General features: G+C 27.0%; 1 protein-coding gene and 1 long non-coding RNA gene across 3 annotated transcripts in view; one reads left to right on the top strand and one right to left on the bottom strand.

The window, feature by feature from the left end:
* Nucleotides 1-19,897, bottom strand: part of LOC107998439 (gamma-aminobutyric acid type B receptor subunit 2) — a 199,742-nt gene that overhangs the window by 12,709 nt on the left and 167,136 nt on the right. The gene's annotated exons all lie outside the window — the stretch shown is intronic.
* Nucleotides 1,330-11,246, top strand: LOC133666491 (uncharacterized). The gene is made up of 2 exons (XR_009830700.1): nt 1,330-2,460; nt 9,002-11,246. It is a non-coding gene; the product is annotated as an uncharacterized LOC133666491 (long non-coding RNA).

The following is a 19,897-nucleotide window of genomic DNA, read 5'->3' as shown; positions in this document are numbered from 1 at the left end:
TTAGTTTTATTTTTAACTTAGTTTTAAGTTAAGCAGATGGAATTTTAATCAAGCGGCTATACGTTGGCCGTGATACGTGTCTCATTATACGAGTTGTGGGATATCGATTTCAGATGCTGTTCATCGATATGGGATATATCTGTTTGTAGTGAGTAATGCTCGATGCTAATAGTTCAGAGTGTATAGACCACTTTATATAGCGATTTTGATGTTGCAATAATTCTTTCGATAAAGGGAAGTAGTTGAACTGTGTAATTCCATACAATTATTCAGTACAAATAGAATCTTGTGATTAAATTCCTATGATAATTTTCTCTTTTAATGTATTATGGAAACATTAGATACATATGTGTATATTATTTCAATATGTCGTTTACATCAAAAATTATATTAATTATAATAATAAAAAAATGCACATTCAATGTTGGTTTATACGATATTAATAATATGACATTACACTAAATTTCTTTTAAAAAATTTCTTTTATCTTTCTACATTTTACTTCATGTTCTGCTATTTTGAAATATTTATATATACCCATAATTTCTTTATTAAAGAAAATATGAGAGATCCTTAAGGATTGCGATTTGTTATTGATCATTAACCAATATATCGTCAAAATGTGTTAACATCTTATACTTTATTCTTGTAATATAGAAAAGGTAGATAAGCTAAGCGTTGTCATGGATACATATATATATATGTGTATAGTAGCGAAAAATTTTGATTAATACGTGGGAAACTAGCAGCTAAAATTTTATATTTTCTCTTTTCTTCTTTTCCTCTTTCTCTTTCTCTCTTCCTCTCTCTTTTCAAAATTTTCAGTACAATGATTCACTACGATAGTTGAATTATGCCGTACATATTTTATCTCAGAGTATTGTTAACGTGTGGAATGGAACAAAGAGTCCCTGTATTATGGGATAAAAAATAAAATGTAAAAGAATTTTAAAAGAAATTTAAAAGAACTTGTATGGAGGTATATACATATATATACGATATCCTCGAAAAAGTGGAAATATCGTGTTTTACCTTTGCAAAAAGTTCGTTTCGAGTTTTGTATAACGATTCATTAACGAAAAACTCGCCAATTACAGACTCGTGTGGACTCATCGAGATAACAATGTTGGATAGCTCGAATAAACAAATCTACGTGGATCGAGAAAAGTAAAATATGATAATTATTCGATAACATATCGAAAAGAAATTACATCGAATTATTTAACAATGAATAAATAAATCGAATTTGTTCATTCGAAATGAACACTGCGAGATACGAGTGAAAATCGAGTTCTGTTATTATCGAAATGATTATTGACTCGATATAAAAATTAATTTTTTTAAAAAAGTTTCGTAAAATTTGTTATTATTACTTGTAATGAAATATATTTTAAATTAATTTTTCAACGTATATTTAAAGACTTTCAGCCTTTTCTTTTCTGGAGTTTCGTGGTAACTTCATAAGTTACAAGGGAAAGAGTACTTTAATACTGAAAGCTCTTGTTTGACGTATATGGAAAATACGTTTTTTTTTAAAATATAACTTCGGTGGTAATGATGCAACATAAAGCAGAATTTTAAATTATAAAATCGCTTTCAAGTTTTAATATTCTATTAATCTGTTGTAAGAAATATTTTTAAACGAATTTATGTTATACAAAAGATGGACAAATAATAAAAATTTGTGGATCTTTCATGCAATAAATTATGCACATCATTACATACACAAACTTTTATTAAAATCAAAATTTTTCAAATCAGATCCTCGTAATATCGTGAAGATTTTTGAGAATGATTCCTATATAATTATCCTCTTATTGTTAGAATTACTATTTTTTGCGATACCAATATTTTTTTTGTCAATTTCCTTAATTTTTTTTTTATAACCCTAAAAAAAATTTCTAAAAGAAATTCAAGAATCTACTTCATCACTTAGAATATTTTGTATATCTTTCTAAAATATTAAAAAATATGTTTCGAATAAAATATTGAACGTAAAAAGAGATATGACTTAATATTACTACCATATAGTACATTGATATATTAGTGTGCATAATACTATAGCAAAATTCTCTTCTACGTAAATACTTGCGTATAAAATTGTAAAAACTGAAAAATTAAAAATCAAACAATGACAGACGCGTGAACACTCGAGTTCCTCGTAATTACGTTTCAAATGACGATAGTTTCCGATCTCTTCTAACCGCATCTACGCAAGCTAGCCAATAGATACACGAAAGCGAGAGATACGACACGTGCACGCGACAGATGCTCTCTAGTATATTGCATTTGGATACCGCAAATGGCATACCGGAGCCATGGGTCGATATTACCGATTCCTTGTGGATCGACATATATTAAACGGTTGGCCCAGTGAACTTGTTTCAAGATGTCTTAGCTTTCGTTTGTTGGGATTAATTAAACGTGTATGCGTACATATATCGGACGTCCTTTTCTCACGTAAGTTAAATTAACAAAGCTTGGGATTTGAAATTGTAATTGTTTCGACTAAAAAGAAAATTTTAATTTTATTAGTTAGCTTTATTAGTTGTTTTCGTTTCTTGTTAAGACTAATCTATTCCTATATATTATTTGTCGCAATTCTCGTTACTGTGAAAACTTGTATTTAGTTAATGATATTCGATTTGATATTCGTCATTAATTCCAAATTATTATGTTAAAATGTATATTTGATTAATAATTTAATTACACATCATTGATCTAAAATTTTGTAATTATGTTAAAATATAGTGACGACTCGTGGATTTTATATCTAACATGCTTCATATTGTGTATATGTATTAGAAACAATTTTGAATTATTATAATAAATTAACAATTTTTTTTGACTGGAAAGTGTCAATAAAAATGTAAATTAAGTTGTTCTGACTATAAGTTATAAAGAAATAAAAATTATATCAATAATTCGTAAATGTTTTACACTGAAACATGTATTTGATTAGGTGATAATGTTAGAAGTTTAAAAAATTATAAAAATTAAATTACAAGTTTAATTAAATTTTGTTCATTCTATTCATTTTATTTATATATATATATTATAAATTTTAAATTTCGTTAATGTATACAATGTTTTTGAAATCATACAAAAAGAAAAAATTAAAAGAAAGAATAACATTTTTTCACTTAAGATTTCAAGAAAATCCAGTTTGAAAATTTTTCAAATATAAAATTAACTATTTTCCGATTGAATACGAATGAGCTCAGAATAGAAAATAAAATATGTGAAAATGAACAAAAAATAATGAATTTTCAAATTCAATTTTCTTCAAAATTCTCGAATTTCCACAATTACTTTCCGTTAGATAATTTATTCCTATCTAATCTGAGGATAGTAAATTGTACCCAAATATTTTTCTTTTTAATTTGATTTACTTGAAAATTATATACTTATAAAATATATATACTTATACTTCAGTCATATATTCGTTCATAATTCACGCATCAAAGAAAATGGTATTCGAATTTCGACTAATAGCGAGATCAACGATTTACGATGAAAACAAGGATCGAAGTTTCATAGTTGGATAGATCCGAACGGTGGATCGATCCTGTGGAACAGCACAAAACGCAATGCCTCGTCTGTTTACGCGTTGGCTTCGGGCCATGCGTCGCAAAACTAGCATTACCGAAAAACGGGATCACCGGAGAACGACAACGAACAATGGAGGCCCGATTTCTCGTGGCTGAGGAAACAAAAAAAAAAAAAGGGAAAAAGACACACAAAAGCGGCTCCACGATCTTTGCGTCCTCGACACACGTGAGAAACGTATAATAATAGTTTTATCGATTCAAAAATTCCAAGAATTTTTACCAATGGCTACAATAAATATTTTTTATCCACCTGTTATCTTCTCTTCGTGCTTCGTGCGAGAATAGATCGGGAAGAAATATACACAGAACGTATTATAATGTATTGTAATATACAGTGAAAAATTTTGCGTTAATTAAGTTTTCATCAAAGAATTTAATCTTTCCACGGCTTATGAAGTTTGTTTAAGATCAAAGGAGTGCCAGTATTTCCCAAATTTTCAAATTGGTCGTATTTTTTGAGTAACTTTTAAATAAAATTCTTTCGTTTAATAGAACAAGGTATGTGCTACATTTCAGATATCCTTGTTACAATTTCAAAAATGAATGTTTATATAGTATAGATTCTATATATACTTATTATACAGAATGTAAAGGAGTTTTAAATTAGCGATTTTTTTTTAAATAAATAAAAGGAAAATGTTTTCCTTTGTGCAAGAGCTAAAAATTATTCTAAAAAATAATAATGAATTTTTTAAATTTATGGTAAATATTACGATATGATGTATTTATTTTCTTACTTAATTTACTTGAATCTTTATTAACAATTACAAAAAACAAGTATTGAGTATTATTTGGTATTTAATAAATCTCGGTGTTATAAAGTAATTTTTTTGAATAACAAAGCAATACAACTTATTCAAAATTTTATTTACTTATTATTATATATATATAAATATATGTACAATTATATTTCGAAAAAGAAAGTCATTAAATATAAGAAAATGGTAACAATCTTTTATTATATTTTCAAAACATTTAAAACGATTTTGAAGATATGATTCATCCTTAGTCTCTGTCTATTGTCAGAATCGTGCAATATCAATACGTATCTTCGTGGAAGGAAAATTCCTACTCGTAGAAAATAAAATGGTTCGATTTAAATTTCATATCTGTCAGGATTTAGCAATTTTTTTTTCTCGCGATACAACCCATATTTTATTATGAAGGAGCCATCATTCGACTATTTATTTCTTTCGCATTTTTTCGTAGAATTATTCAGGGAAATATCCATATTGCAAAAATTTAATCTTTAATTCTTTATTTAAAAATTTTTATTTTTTTTATTTTTTAAATATATAGCATACATAGCAATTTTTTTTCAGAGCAATATCATTTTTATCATTTGAAATCAACGTTCGAAGTTTCGATAGTTTTTCGTTCTTTTAAAACATCACTTTGCCGATGCGAGATAAAGCAAAATTTAAAAATTTTGAATTATAAAACAGTTCAATTTTTTAATACTCCATCATCCTATTCCGAAAAATATTCCCAGATGAAATTGTTCTCAAAATTGAAAGGAAAAAATGATAAAACTTTCGCAGATTAATTTCATTCCTTCAAAAAGATTTTCTTTTTTATTTTCGTTGAAAAATTTGCTTCATAAAAAATATGAAAAACCTTCCATAAAAATCAGAATTTTTGTGAATTTCCTTCTAAAATAAAATTTCTGCAATTGATACATATATAACTTGTTCAAAAAGCAATATTATCACGAAACAATAAGAAATCTTTGAATATCTTTTTTCGAGGAATCCTTGGACGAAGGGGAATATTCATACGTGATTATATACGTCAATTATCGAAGTGAAAATTAATTATGAATGGAAACGAACGTTGCTGATAATTACATTATTCAAATATTTTGCTATTTTAATCGATATCAAAGGATTAATTCAATTTGTTTAAGTAATTCGTGTTAAATGATCCGCAAATTATCGTTTATTAAAAATTCCATTTTTCCAGATATTTGCAAATACGATTTGTAAATATGAGCACAATTCCAAGAATGTATGAAAACGTTATGCAATGCAATGCCGAGTTTCGAGTAAAGGACGAAAAATTAACGAGCCGCGGAGAAGAGAAGTTTTCTCTTCATGATTTAACTTTTATATTATTCATTTAAGTATACGCATAGTTACACACATTATTATTCAGACCATATCTTTCATTTGAATTTTTTATATTGCGCACAAGAGGATAATTTAAATATCTTGCTGTTTATTCTTTGAGACATGAATCATTTATTGTGATGTATAGAAATAATCTATGCAATAAATATACATTAGCAAGTAGTATAGAATTTCTCGATAATAATGATTTATTTGTACGGTAAATTTTAAATAAAAAAATGTCAGAGTTAATATTACGAATAAATATATTCATGTAATATGAATTTTTCACGACGATTAAAATTTTATATTGTTATTTATTAATACCAATATATATATATACTATTATTTATATATTATTTTTTTCAATTAATGATTATAGAAGACTCGCAATAACAATGGTAAATTATAATAATTTATCGTTTAATTTATCACGAGTTTTTCAAAGGAATCTTTAAAATAATATTAAACGAAAAAAAAATCAGATTTTATTTTTGTATTTTTTGAAGTATATAGTGTAATATTTGAAATTGTTAATTTTTATCTTTAACATTTTTGAAGCAATAATGATTTTTTTAATCTTTTATACGATACATCGATTCATTATAATTATTCTTTAACGTGAAAGTTAAGGGAAAGAAGATATATCCAATTATAATTATAAATATTGTTCACAGATTGTAAAATTGGATTTTTAAAGGCGAGAAGAACAATTTATTTTCTTGTACATTTTTTAACAAAGCGAATTGATTTTATTTTTTAATTTTTTTTATTATAATTCGATATTTCTTCAAAAATTAAAAATACTAATAATAATTTTAAAATTGGAAAAAATAATACGTAATTTTACTTGTTAAAAAAAAAATGATTCGTGATTGGAATGATTTTAACGCTTATATTAAACGACTGAACGATAATTTAAATATTTTTTCGACTTGAGAGTTTATATAATTACGTAATTAATTGTAATATGTAATCATTAGTACTTAATTAAAATGAAAATATTAATTAATTTAAATACGAAAAATAATAAATTTTTTCTCTTCCTTCTTTTTTAAATCTGTGAAAAATAATTATCATTCAATATTTAAAATACTTATCAAAATATCTGTACCGTTTGTGTCAACAAATTTTTATTACAAAATTGCATGGAAAAAAGAGAAAAAAAGAATTTTAGAATAAACGATTCTATATCGAACGTGTTAGAATATTTAGATGAAAAAAAAAAAATCTAAAATCTTTCTTACAAATTTCATCCATTATCAATACGAATAATTTTATCAATATTTTTTAATAAGCATTTGTACAATCGTATCCATCAATGCCAATCATTGAACAAGCCGAAATTGGATAAAGCGTGAAATTTAATTAAAACCAGTGCGCTGTTGCGTGTCTGCATACCACAACTTTTCGATAATCAAGATAGTTGTTATTGCCCGCTTGTCTCTTAAACGTCCGATCACAGAATGATAACAGAATAACTGAATTCACTCTGCTCTCTCCGCTATTATCGAAGTTTCGAAACTTCGTATTTCGATTCGTTTTTCGTTCGTTCATCTGATGCGATAATGTGCTTACATTGGATCGAAATGTTATTGAATCTGATCGAGATTGTGCGGAGAGCATTTAAAAAAGTGAAACAATAAATTTTTTCGTTCAATTTCGTGATTTTATCACATTTGCGCATTAATAAAATCTTTCTATTAATAATTTCAACGATATGGTATAATAATATTTTTATATAATATGAATTTTTTATTTAGAAGAAATAAAATTAGTATTCTATCTTTATTTTCCGTCCGAACATAACCAATAAAATTTGAGTCTAATTTAAATTTAGCAATTTCGTTATTAAAGAGAAAAGAAATTCAATTGAAAATTGTAGGAGAAGAGATGGTAACTTGAGTTTATTTTCTGTAACAGATAAGCGTCGATTAATTTCAAGTCTGAGAAATTTAATGGTTTTATTTTTGATGAAGGCTTCAAATAAAATTTGTGAAAAAAAAATATTGGAATTTAGAGATAAATATCTGTGATGGAAGGTGAAATAAAATGTTGAAATATAGTAAATGCAGTAGCATTAGCAGTAGCAATACATGTATATCACGTGATAATTTTAAAATTGAGATTCAACTGGAAATGGAAATAGAGAATCAAAAGCATGTCCGAAAATATTCGTTCAAATTTCTAACGAGTTTCCAAGGTTTTTTTATTCAAATTCAGTTTTTACTAATTTTTCGTATTTGCCGAAAAACATTTTTTCCGAGAGCAAAAATAATAAAAATATATAATCATTTTGTACTTTTTCAATTTTTAATTTTTATTCACATAAATGTTTTCGAATAAAAAAATAATCAGTATAAAGTAATACTCGTTTCGTTAAGTATATTATATAAAAAAAAGAATAATTTAAAAAAAATGATCAAGCAATGACATTGAGTCATTATACTTGGCAGAACTATTATTAACAATGCATTAAATGTACAAACGATCGTTTGGTTGCGACACGAACAAAGGAGTGTAATTTCAGATTTTAGAGAGGTTGGATTGTTTGAAAAGAAGTGAAAATGAATTTTTCAAAACAGGAACGACAATTTACGAGACAAATGAAAATATCAAATGATATTTTACAGCGCGGCATTATTTCGAGCAGTAATAAGGAGGAGTAGTATTTTCTTCTTTAAGCGGTTATGAGAGTCGAGGTGCTTAAAGATCACTGCCATTTAATAACATTAATCAATTTCAGACTTTTACGCAACCAGTACGCCAAACGTTATTGCTTTGATGTTGTGTTTTGCTGAGTGGACCCTAGTTACGAACACGTCGATGCTCGTCATCTTTGTGTCGTGCGAAATGGTTAAGGTCGTTAAATTAAACGACCTTAAAACATTTCGTGTGTCGTAAACGATGCGAATGCGAATGGAAAAAAACAGATATATATTTGTCCTTTTTTCTACCACGTACAGAAAACTCGAACGAATGTAAAAATGTATTTACGCACAACGATAAATTTTGTCGTTTTAGCCACGAGATTTCTTTTAGGATCAAAAGATTGGTCGATTTGGTCGATGCTCGAAACAATGTGAAATTCGGATCGCGGATTTTCGAGACCATGGAAAAGTTGCCGGGTTTACGATACACGTTTTAGTTACACCGAATGCACCGGATGAGTAGAGGGCGAAATGTGGAAAACTGTAAAGCCGATCGAGCAAAATAAAATTGAATGAAAAGTTTATGTTTTTTATATGGACGGAAAAGTTTTTTTTCTTTTTTTTTTTGCAGACAAAGAGAAACGAGAGAATTTCAGCGAGGCAGCCAATTAGCGAAATGAAAGGCCCCAATGAAATTCGAAGCCTCAGGTGTTGGTATCTTCGACACTCTCTGTCTTTATAGAGAAATTGTGCGTATTGTCGTCAAATTCGGATGGATATTCGCTTCGAACGAGAATTGGAAAATTGTCCAACCATTTTCGTTTTCGTCTCGTCGAGGAAATGGGCTGGCGTCCGTTTGTGTCTTGCACAAATATATCGACGATAATTGGAATTTTCTCTTTCTTATAAACGTGTGCTTTAATTCAGCGGGTTTTGCTCTTTCTTTTCTTCTATTATCATTTATCGAAGAGCTTTAATTAATTCGAATTATTTGATACGTTCGATGTATATTCTCATAATATTATTTTTTTCGATATATTATCGGTGAAAGAATTGAATGAGACAGAAAAACGGGAAAATGGTGGAAATTTCATTTATTACAATTAATGGAGATTTTCAAAGGAGATTAAAAAAAAGGACGAGAAACTAATAGAATTTGTATTCGTCTCTCGATCTTTTATATTATATAGAATATTGGAAATATTTTAATATTAGATACGTTTTTTCCCCGCAAGATGAGGAATAACATCAGATTTTAGTATATGTAAGATATAAAAAAAATGCATAAAAGCTTAGCAGTAGTAATTATTTTTTAATTACATCAATAATTAATTTAAAAATAAACTAATTGTCGGAAAAAAAATAGGTAGAAATAAAATAACTTTAAATAATGGTTACAATTAATACAATATTAGATGTTAAATCTTACATATCACATACGATTATGGGATAATAATTAAAAAAGAGAAGAATAATTTTATGCATTTTCATATTTATAATTAAATATAACGTTACAATTTAATTTAATAATTTAATATTAGTTAATATTAGTTATCCGATAAGTTAATAATTAAAGCAAATGTAAATTTTTGTATTGGAAAATTTATAATTAAATACATAAAGTAACCAAGGTATATTAGATTTCATTATTAATACGTCAATACATTGTTAAATTCAAATTTTCTATGCAAATTCTTACTTTCTTTAAAAATAAATATTTACTTTTATATTTTACATATTTCTCTCTCTCTCTCTCTCTCTCTCTCTCTATATATATATATATATATATATGTATACATATATTATACATTTTTACATATCTAGTATCTTTTGATTTTATCTCTAGATATTTTTTGATCTCTATTATATATAATTGTTGATTCATTTTTCAAATTCATTCGTATCATTTTAGATAAGTATTCTTAATTCCCTCGCAATTATTTATTATTTCATTTATATTCATTTTAAATTTCCATACATGTTTATCTTCGATTTAATTATATTTTTCTCGCAAAAATTTGAATTTTAGACAATTCAGCATCAGATAACACTCTAATAGGATTCAAATAGGAAGAAACACGTGGATTTTTTTTATACAATTGCTCATTTATTCTTACACACATTTATTAAAATTAAGAAATCAACTGATCGTTCGTTTTAAATTCTTTTTTTTTATCTCTATTTATTCTTTATACGTGCACTTTTCTAGAATTAATTTTAATTCTAATCCCTTCAGAGGATGAAATAAATATAAATAAATTTCCAAAACGATTAACTTGTTAACTTTTATCAATAAATAATATATCATTACTTATACGAATTATATCTGATACGTTCAATAAATGGTGTTAAATTGAAGATTGAAATTTAAGATTCTTCTCCTTTTCTATCGCATTGTTCTCACCGATAAATTGATAAGAAGTTTACGGTATTTAGTTTATTTGATATTTATCAGTACGATCGAGTAAATAATTTTTCATAAAATTAAAATCAAAATAATGGACGAGGATGAAAGATTTCAATCGGTATTGTTCACAGATTATCTCTGTGATGTTTGTACGTATGTATTTGCGATTGACACCATCGAGTTGGTCAAGCAGCATAGCCAGATTGCATGACTAGATTGCGTGACTAGATTGCATGGCCGGATATCGGTGTCGGCATACAATGCAGCATCTATTGCATTGCATTAACGTAAGATAGCGCACCTGTTCAATGCAGCGTTACCCCTCTATTCCACTCTACACCAGAAATAATTTATACCGCGATATTTCTATCGATATTGTATCGTACAGTTTTTTTCAATGCTGTTGGATAAAATGATAGCAATAAATACAAGGAAAAATAAAAAAAAAAAAGAAGAAGAAAAAGAAAAAGATTACAGATATTCTCGTTTCGAAAAATTCACTGTCTTCGCTGTTTCTTATTATATTTACGAAAATAATCCAGAGAGACTGATTTTTCTTCATATATCGTTTTTTATCGTCGAATTTGTTGTTATATCGTTTTAGTTAAATCCGTTCAAACTTATCGACAAGAAGAGAGTTTATTTATTTTTTTTCTGATTTTAAACCGATATACCGATGTATCTAAAATTTTATTTGATAATACTTTGATAATTTAATAATAGGATATAGTTGGCAAAATAATTGATATAATAAAATTCAATATCTTTTAACTCTTAAACATGATAAATCGTTTTTACGGATTCAGATTCGGATTCACGTATAAAAAAACTATTGGATTCTCAAACAAAAAAAAAAATCTCTATCGAGTACTATTTATTTTATCGCATCATTTTTCTCTCTGATGAACAAATGAAATGTATAGAAGAAAAATTTTAAAGAATTTCGATCCTTTTTTTATACTATCATGCGGCAGTTAATGTACAAATTTAAATTACATTAATTAAATTACATAAATTATTGCATAAATTATTATTAAATTTATAAATTAGTCCTTAACATTACGTTCAGCTCTGTATAACATATACAAGAAAGTTTAACAGGGTGTGTGAATTAAATAAGATATGTTCATAGACACGATAGAACTGAGATAACACGTATTAGATGTTTCTATAACTCTATAACGAACGTTGAATAAATTGAAATAAATTAATAAAATATTAATCAATCGTAGTTTTTAAACAATAGAAGATTTGAAGTAAGATTTCACACGAGAAAATCAGTTTCGAGTGATTATTATTTTTCACTTCGTGCATTTCGTTTGAATACGGCGATATTTTAAAAATTTCAAGATTATCTTTTTTTTTATTTATATAAATCGAAACATTTTTTTTAATTTTCTGCAAAAAGTTATTTTAATTTTTATTGCGTAATATTTATTATATGAAACATGAGAATACTGATTTTCTTTTATTAAGTTAAAATGTTGTAAATTTAAAATTAAAATATCGATAATTATAGTTTATGAGTAATTCGTTATCCTTTGTTAATATAAACACATAGATCGGATTTATCTCTCGTTAATATATAGATTTGCAAATTTCTTATTTATTCTTTGGATTCTCAATGCAGAAGATAATTATAAAACTCGAGGCAATTATGACCAAACTTAATACAAAATTATAATAATACCGATTTCAATATATTGATATTAGAATATATTGATAGAACATCGTTTAAGGATTGGTTTGTATTTTATTTTCGTATTCCATGAATTCAAAAAAAAACTGTAATAAAAGTGTAATAAAAATTAATAAAAAAAAATGTTAAACTCGTTTAAAATAATTAGCAAAACACATTTCAAATTTTCGACACATTAGTACATTTTTGTACAGAGAATAAAAAATTGTATCGATTAATGTATAAAAAGATGTGTAGTTTCGTTCAAAAAAATAAAAATCTTCGAAAAATCCTCTCTTCCGGATCAATTAACACTAATCTAATTCCTTCAATTTTGCTGCATGAAATTTTTACAATTTTATCTTGTAACGTTTAAGAATTATAATTAGATTCGTTATGTACAATATTACGCTTCTCGTAACACAGATATTATTGACATTATCCATATAATTTTAAAAATTCAAATTTTTCTGAAACGAAGAAATGCATTAACTAAACGTGCATTACGATAATAATTTACTTCTGATATTTCATTGTTTGAATAACAACATTTCTCTCCATTTAAATATTCCTTATTAAAAACCGGAATAATGAAGGTTGTGTTAAAATGCAAGAAACAATAGTTAGATGAGTGGCTACAAGAATTGGATTTCATTGTGAATTCGTTTGATGATGATTGATGATGATATATAACGACGATATATTCAGTAGATTGAGAATCATATGACGGGATATAAATCATATTATAAATTTTATTTGAGAAAAGGATATTTGATATTCTCCGGTTTTTAATGATTTTTAATTAATATTCGGATATTAATATTTTAACTATAATTGAATTAATAAATTTTTTGTTATGATAAAATATTCTATTTAAGGACGATGATGCAAATTTTATTTATTTAAATTTAATTAATTTATACAGCAAATATAATATTTTAAAAAATGTATTATACTTACATCTCAAAAATATTCAAATACTTAACAAATTTGTATTAATTTATCCCTGTAAACAATTTTTTTTTATAAAAATTATATAAATTACTATTAAATGTAAATAAAAATTATCTTTCGTTGATAGCCTCCGTGCTTTATTTTTATCATTTTTCTTTAATACCATGATTCAATTTCTGATATCAGAATTGTTATGCAATTGTAAAAAATATGTCATTTTAATCATTATCATTAATTTACATATTGTGCCAACTTGAATTTAATAGTTTGAAATAACTCGTTATTATTTATTGATTTATTGCATTGTTCTATTTTTCTTTTTCAATTTGATTTATATTCAGTATATTCAGTATATATATAAATATGTATACGAGATATATCATTCCTGGAAATATAAAAATAATATAATTCGACAATTTCTAATTTTTAATTAAAGAAGAAAAATTGTTATCTGTATTTTTTTTTCTTTTTTTTTTTTTGAATAGATTCACAAATTTTTGCATTTTCAATTTAACACTTTGACACGAAATTCTTATCTTGTTTCGAAACACTTAGTTATTTTCGTCACAGTCGTAATTTTAGACTTATATAAACATATAATACGATAACAATTTTTGTTTTGTGTTTTTTTTTTGAACGTAAGAATGATCGATTCAATTCTCGAAGAAGTGATATCGGGAGGCCAATTTTATCCATTTATTAGCATACCCGAAACTTCAAATAGTGGATTAATTGCGTGGGTGTTTGAGGCAGTTCCGTTTATATCTAATGATAGGTCAAAGGTTAGCCAAGTGTATGCGCGTGTGATTACTGTGCATATTTAAATGATGGACCGTGATAAATTCCAGCTACGAATTTGCTTGTAATTTATCGACGCTGATAATACTGTTCGATCTTGGTAAGCAGGGTATACATCTGTGTACCTTGCATGCATTAAATACACGTATACGTAACGTAATATCTGTAAACAAATATATCGGAAACAACAAGCTATAGAATAATAATTGATGAAGTTAAATGTGCGAAATTGTAATAACGATTTTCTTTTCAATAACGAAAAGTGAAATGGAAGATGAAATGTATGTGCATTGCTCTCTTCAATCCCGTTTCTTATATTAAACAAAGATACGAAAATTAAAAAATTGAAAAAATTGTTTTTTAATAAACGATAATATAAAAATTATCCTACAAGTCGTTTCATTTTTGTTACATAAATCGTGTTCGTGGAATTTTAAATATTCAAAAGTTTAAATTTGTTTCCAATATAAATTAGCATTGAGAATGTCTTTGTTACATATTTATTTTGTATTTGATTTATTCAAGATATATCATTTATCACTTATATGCAAATTAACTTTTATCACTTCTGGAAAGGCATGTAAATTTCTATGGATCACAAAAATTGTTGTAAAACTTGTACAAAAAATTATTAAAAAATTTATTAAAAAATTATTTTTTAGAAAGTTTCACTTTTGTTACATAAATGGAATTTTAGAGATTCAAAAGAATTCGATATTATCAAGCTTAAATTTGTTTCCAATATAAATTTGAGAAATGTCTTTGTTACATATTTATTCTTCAACTTTGTGTATTTGATTTATTCAAAATATATCATTTATCACTTATATGCAAATTAACTTTTATCACTTTTAGAAAAGTATGTGAATTTCTATGAACTGCAAAAATTGTTGTAAAACTTGTAGAAAAAGATCAAATGCAGTTTTTCAAATTCCACGACTCCGGTTACGAGTTAAGAGAATCGAAAGTATTTCTGAACTAGAAAAATTCTTTTTACGTGAATATTATAAATTTTCAACATTGTTCAGTTTTTAACTTTTGTAATTCTGTGATTAAAAGAATTTTAAATTTTAAATATAAATCGATAAATAAAAATATATAACGATGGATTGCAAATATATTATTTAAAAATAACTTTTTAAAAATCGATATAAAAAATCTTTAACTTTTTTATCCGATCCTATGATGAAGATTTAATTTATCGAAATTAACACTTTTCCATTTTTAACTGTAAAAATAAAAAAATTCGATGATCTTTTTTTGCGTCAACCAAGATGCAATCACGATACAATTCGATTCAAAGATCTTTTCCAGCAAATAATTTTTTACGTCGAAATAAAATTGTTGATTGGTCGAAGGTTAATCTTGCGAATGATTGCCCGCCATGTTTTTCCCGATCGATCGATTTCGATGCGAGGTATGGAAAGAGAAGGAATCAAGCATCGGTAAGGGATAAAAATCAATGGGGCATCCATGAAAATTAGCCTCTCGTTACACCCGCAGCGATATAAATAAGCATCTCAGACCATCTAGATATACCAGTTCGTTGGTTCGCGTAATAATTTACACGAGATACTCCAAAGTTTACATGGTTTGCGGCCAAGTATCACGCTCGCTGACCCGTGAAAGTTAAACGTTGTGTGTATAAACACAAGAAAAACTATCCTACATTCCCGTTGCATTTCTTATTTCGAAATACCTCGCGTTAATACGACGCGTAACGCAAAAAATAATCGGAGGAACGTGCTATTGTATCGGTTGAAATAATAATGCGACCAATTCCAAAAACGTATTCATTCGCACTTCGATGCTTTTGGAACTAACGTTTCATGCGAACATCGGCGCAAGAAAAATATCGAAGCGAGAGTGGGGAGAAACGGATCAAAATGTATTCTATATATATGTATATGTGTGTGTACACATGTATCCTCGCCGAGAAAAATTTCATTTCTATCTGAAGATAATCCTGAAGTTACTTCTTCCTTGCTCGTATATGAATATATATATATTTGTTCTCTTTTATTTCGCGATAAATAATAAAGGACGATAGCGAAAGGGAAGAGGACACGAGAAAAGGATGGAGTATGGCAAAGAAAGGATGAGAAAAGAAGAAAAAAAAAAGGGGGAGTGTCGGGAACTTTAACGAGACGTCAACTTGCGAGAAGGTGTAACGTCGCGAAGCGTACGAAATGGACACGCAGGCGAGAAAGAAACGGATGAAACGAAAAGGAAGAAAGAGCGTGGAAAATGGAGGACGAAGAAGGAATGATGAAAAAGCAGCGAGCAAAGCAGTCTGGGATATATATATATATATATATATACGAGCTAAATAGCCAAGAGCTACATATCTCTATAGAGCTCTTCTACGTTCGTTCTAGTATAAATTCTGAACAAGTCTCGACTTTTATTTTACTTCGGTTCCAACAAGCCGAGGGATTTTGTTTCGAATATCGTGTATCGACAAATAATATTCAATTTTCGTTAAAATTAAATTATGTTACATAATTTTATATATTATCATTTTTTTTTCTTTTCAATTTTCTAGTTTTCACGACAAGATTTTTTTTGATATTCTTGTTATCGAATGGCAAGCGAGTTTCTATATCTAGATGTGCAATGAGATGTTCAAAAGATATATTTTTTTGAAAAAAATAATATTTATTTAATATATTTAATATATTTAATATATTATATATTATATACATTATTGTAAAATAGTATTAGAATATATAGGTAATAAATAGAAAAGGGTTTTTGATTACTAAAAATTCATTTTAATTTACAACAATATTTAGATAATAATATTAATCTGAGTTATTTATAATAAATTTGAGTTATCACGTAAAAGTAACGAATTTTATACAAATACACAAATATTCTCATACAAAATTATTTATTGAATGGATATATTAGAGAAAAATGATAAGAGATAAATTCTAAAAATAGGAATAAAACACACGTTATTAATACATTTTAAACTGCTAGATATGTCATGAAATTACCAAAGCTTAATTTTTAATAAAATATGCTTATTTTACCTTATTATAAATTTTCAAAATTAATAAAAATAATAAATTTCGCGCAAGCTTTCGAAAAAAAAAATCAAAAACATATATCTTTTATCGTTATGATATTACATAATACAATATTTACAACTTATAATCAAACATCGATAATCAATCGTGAAATATCCACCACCAACTGTGAAACGATAAGCAGTGTTTATTATGGATATGACGTGTCAACGTGTTAATCAAGCCTAGGGATAAATAGAACACGGATCGAGCGTGGAAAATCCCTTTCCACTTCGATTCGTATCGAGACTAACTCTCCTGCGGAATTTCAATTTAATACCGCACGACAGAATTCGATACGATATCGAATCGAAACCGAAGAAATATTTCAAATTCCATTAAATTTCGATCTATCTTTCTCTCTCTCTATCTTTCTTTCTTCTTTTTTTTTCTTTTCCATTCCCCTCCGCTTGTAAACCGAAGATTTGTTCTCGCGAAACTTCGAAACGAAACGAAGACAGAAAAAGAAGAAGCGAAAGAGGGACAAGGAAGGTTAACGTCGAACGTCTGCTAACGCGATTAGGAAAACGGAGATGTTCCCCTCTCTTAAGGAAACGGACGACCTGGATCGTTCTAACGAGCACGATAAAATGGATTTTTCTTTTTTTTTTTTTTAAGGTTAACAGCAACGAATGTCTTCCCTTTTACGCCGTTCGTTTGCTTCTAAAAAAAAAAATCCGTCACCGGCCTTTTGCCGTTCAAACATCGGCCCGAATGAAAAATCAAGCCTCCGCCATCCAGTGGCGGGGAGGCTTTGGTTTGAGGAGAGCGAGGCCGGTTTTTCCGCAAAAGAAAAGCCGGCGTGCGAAACGGAAGGAAAAAAAAAAGAAGAAAAGAAAAGAAAAAAGGAGAGGGGAAAAAAATGGTAGCTTAAAGCGTCTCTACGCCTACATCAACTTTAACCCCATTTTTATCTTTTTTTCATCCGCGAAGTAACCCTCTTCCTCGTCCTCGTAGAAGACGAATTTTTCTCTCGCCGATTAATGCTCAAATTGGATGCAACCGATTCTCGTGGAAAAAAATTGCTCCAAGGAAAGTCAGAAGGAAAATTTTTCGACGTGATAATCTAACGGATTATCGATTATCGGGAGTCGTTATTTTCACATAACTCGTGTCCTTCTTCGAGCTGTCAGAGAGGAAACGTTTCTTCGACATTGTTCGTTGAAGAAAGAATGCATTTTGTATTATTGATCATTGGCGCGATTTTTTACCCGTTATTTATCGATCGAAATGAATAATAGCAATTGGCTATTACGATTTTCATTTTCCGTGACGTAGAACTTTGAATTAATCGAGATCGTTTGATGTCAATAAAATTTAAAATTTCTTCTCTTAGTTAGATATTATTTAAACGTTTGTGGCAATTTTTTAATTTTTAGTGAGAAAGTAGATGAAAAGGACGAGATACGTTGAGCATTGTCACGAAGGAGAATTCGACTAATTTTCGATGTAATTAATTTACGTAATTAAAAATAAGTAAAGTAAAGTAAAGTAAAAATCGTAATTATTTTTAATATATCAACAATACACGGAATGTTTCATTTATTTTGGATTATTTTAGATATCTTCGTCGCAAAAGAAATAGATCCTTTTTCTAATAATACGGGGATCAAGACGAAACTCGTATAAGGATGGATCTCTTGAACAAGAAATTTCAGTTTTCGTAATTCAAATACGTGCAAAAAAAAAAAAAACAAAAAAATACAAGATGTGATAGTACAAAAATAATAGAACGAATTAATTTGTATAATATTAAAAAAAAATGGATAATTTTGGAAACTAAAAAAATGATCTCGAGAAAAATATTTTTGTCACATCAGTTATATTTGTTCTGAAGTAAACCAAATATTCTCAGGATAACTCTTGAGAATAAATGTAACACTTTATATGTGTCGGTTATATAAGATGAAACGAAACGATATACGAAGAAAGATACTGCGATAACGATCAAAAATATTTCTTCTTTTATATATCCCTAATTTTTTAACCGATTTAATTCTCAGAAATAAATAATGTGAATATTCGCCTAGTGGAAATTGTTATTAAATTCGCTGAAAATGATCCATTTTTTTATGGCCTAATAATAAGTCATTTCAATTTATTATATATATATACACACACATTTATTTTTTTTTTCTTAATCTTTTTCTATTTAATTTTTATTTTTTCTCTTCTTTTAAATATTGACAATACTAAATTGGGAATAGATCAAATTCGTATAGTAAATCTATATAATTGGATTCGAAACTTTTTGGAAGATGGATATCAGCAATTTTCTTTTTTTTTTGGTACATCTCAATAAAATTAAAAATATTTAATTTTTCGAATTTCTGTTAGGAAATTATACATTTATTTTTATCATAAATATATTTTTTAATATTGCATTGATTGTAATAATGGAATTTTTAATTTTGATTGATAATTTTATCTATATTTTTTCCTCACATTTTTCTAAAAATAAAGTTACAAATATATATATATTCGGTTATTCTTTTGTTGAAGAAACAATGAAAATGAGAAATCCTAAGCATATATGCATTTTGAAAACTACAGAGCTATTTTTATGCTGAATAAGCTGAAAAGGAAAAAAATAATAATCATACAATTTTTTAATAA

This window comes from Apis cerana, linkage group LG7, assembly GCF_029169275.1.
Source record: "Apis cerana isolate GH-2021 linkage group LG7, AcerK_1.0, whole genome shotgun sequence".
In the NCBI taxonomy this organism is placed as follows: Eukaryota; Metazoa; Arthropoda; class Insecta; order Hymenoptera; family Apidae; genus Apis; species Apis cerana.
The sequence above is the reverse complement of the archived record's forward strand: the minus strand, read 5'-3'. Positions and strand labels throughout refer to the sequence as shown.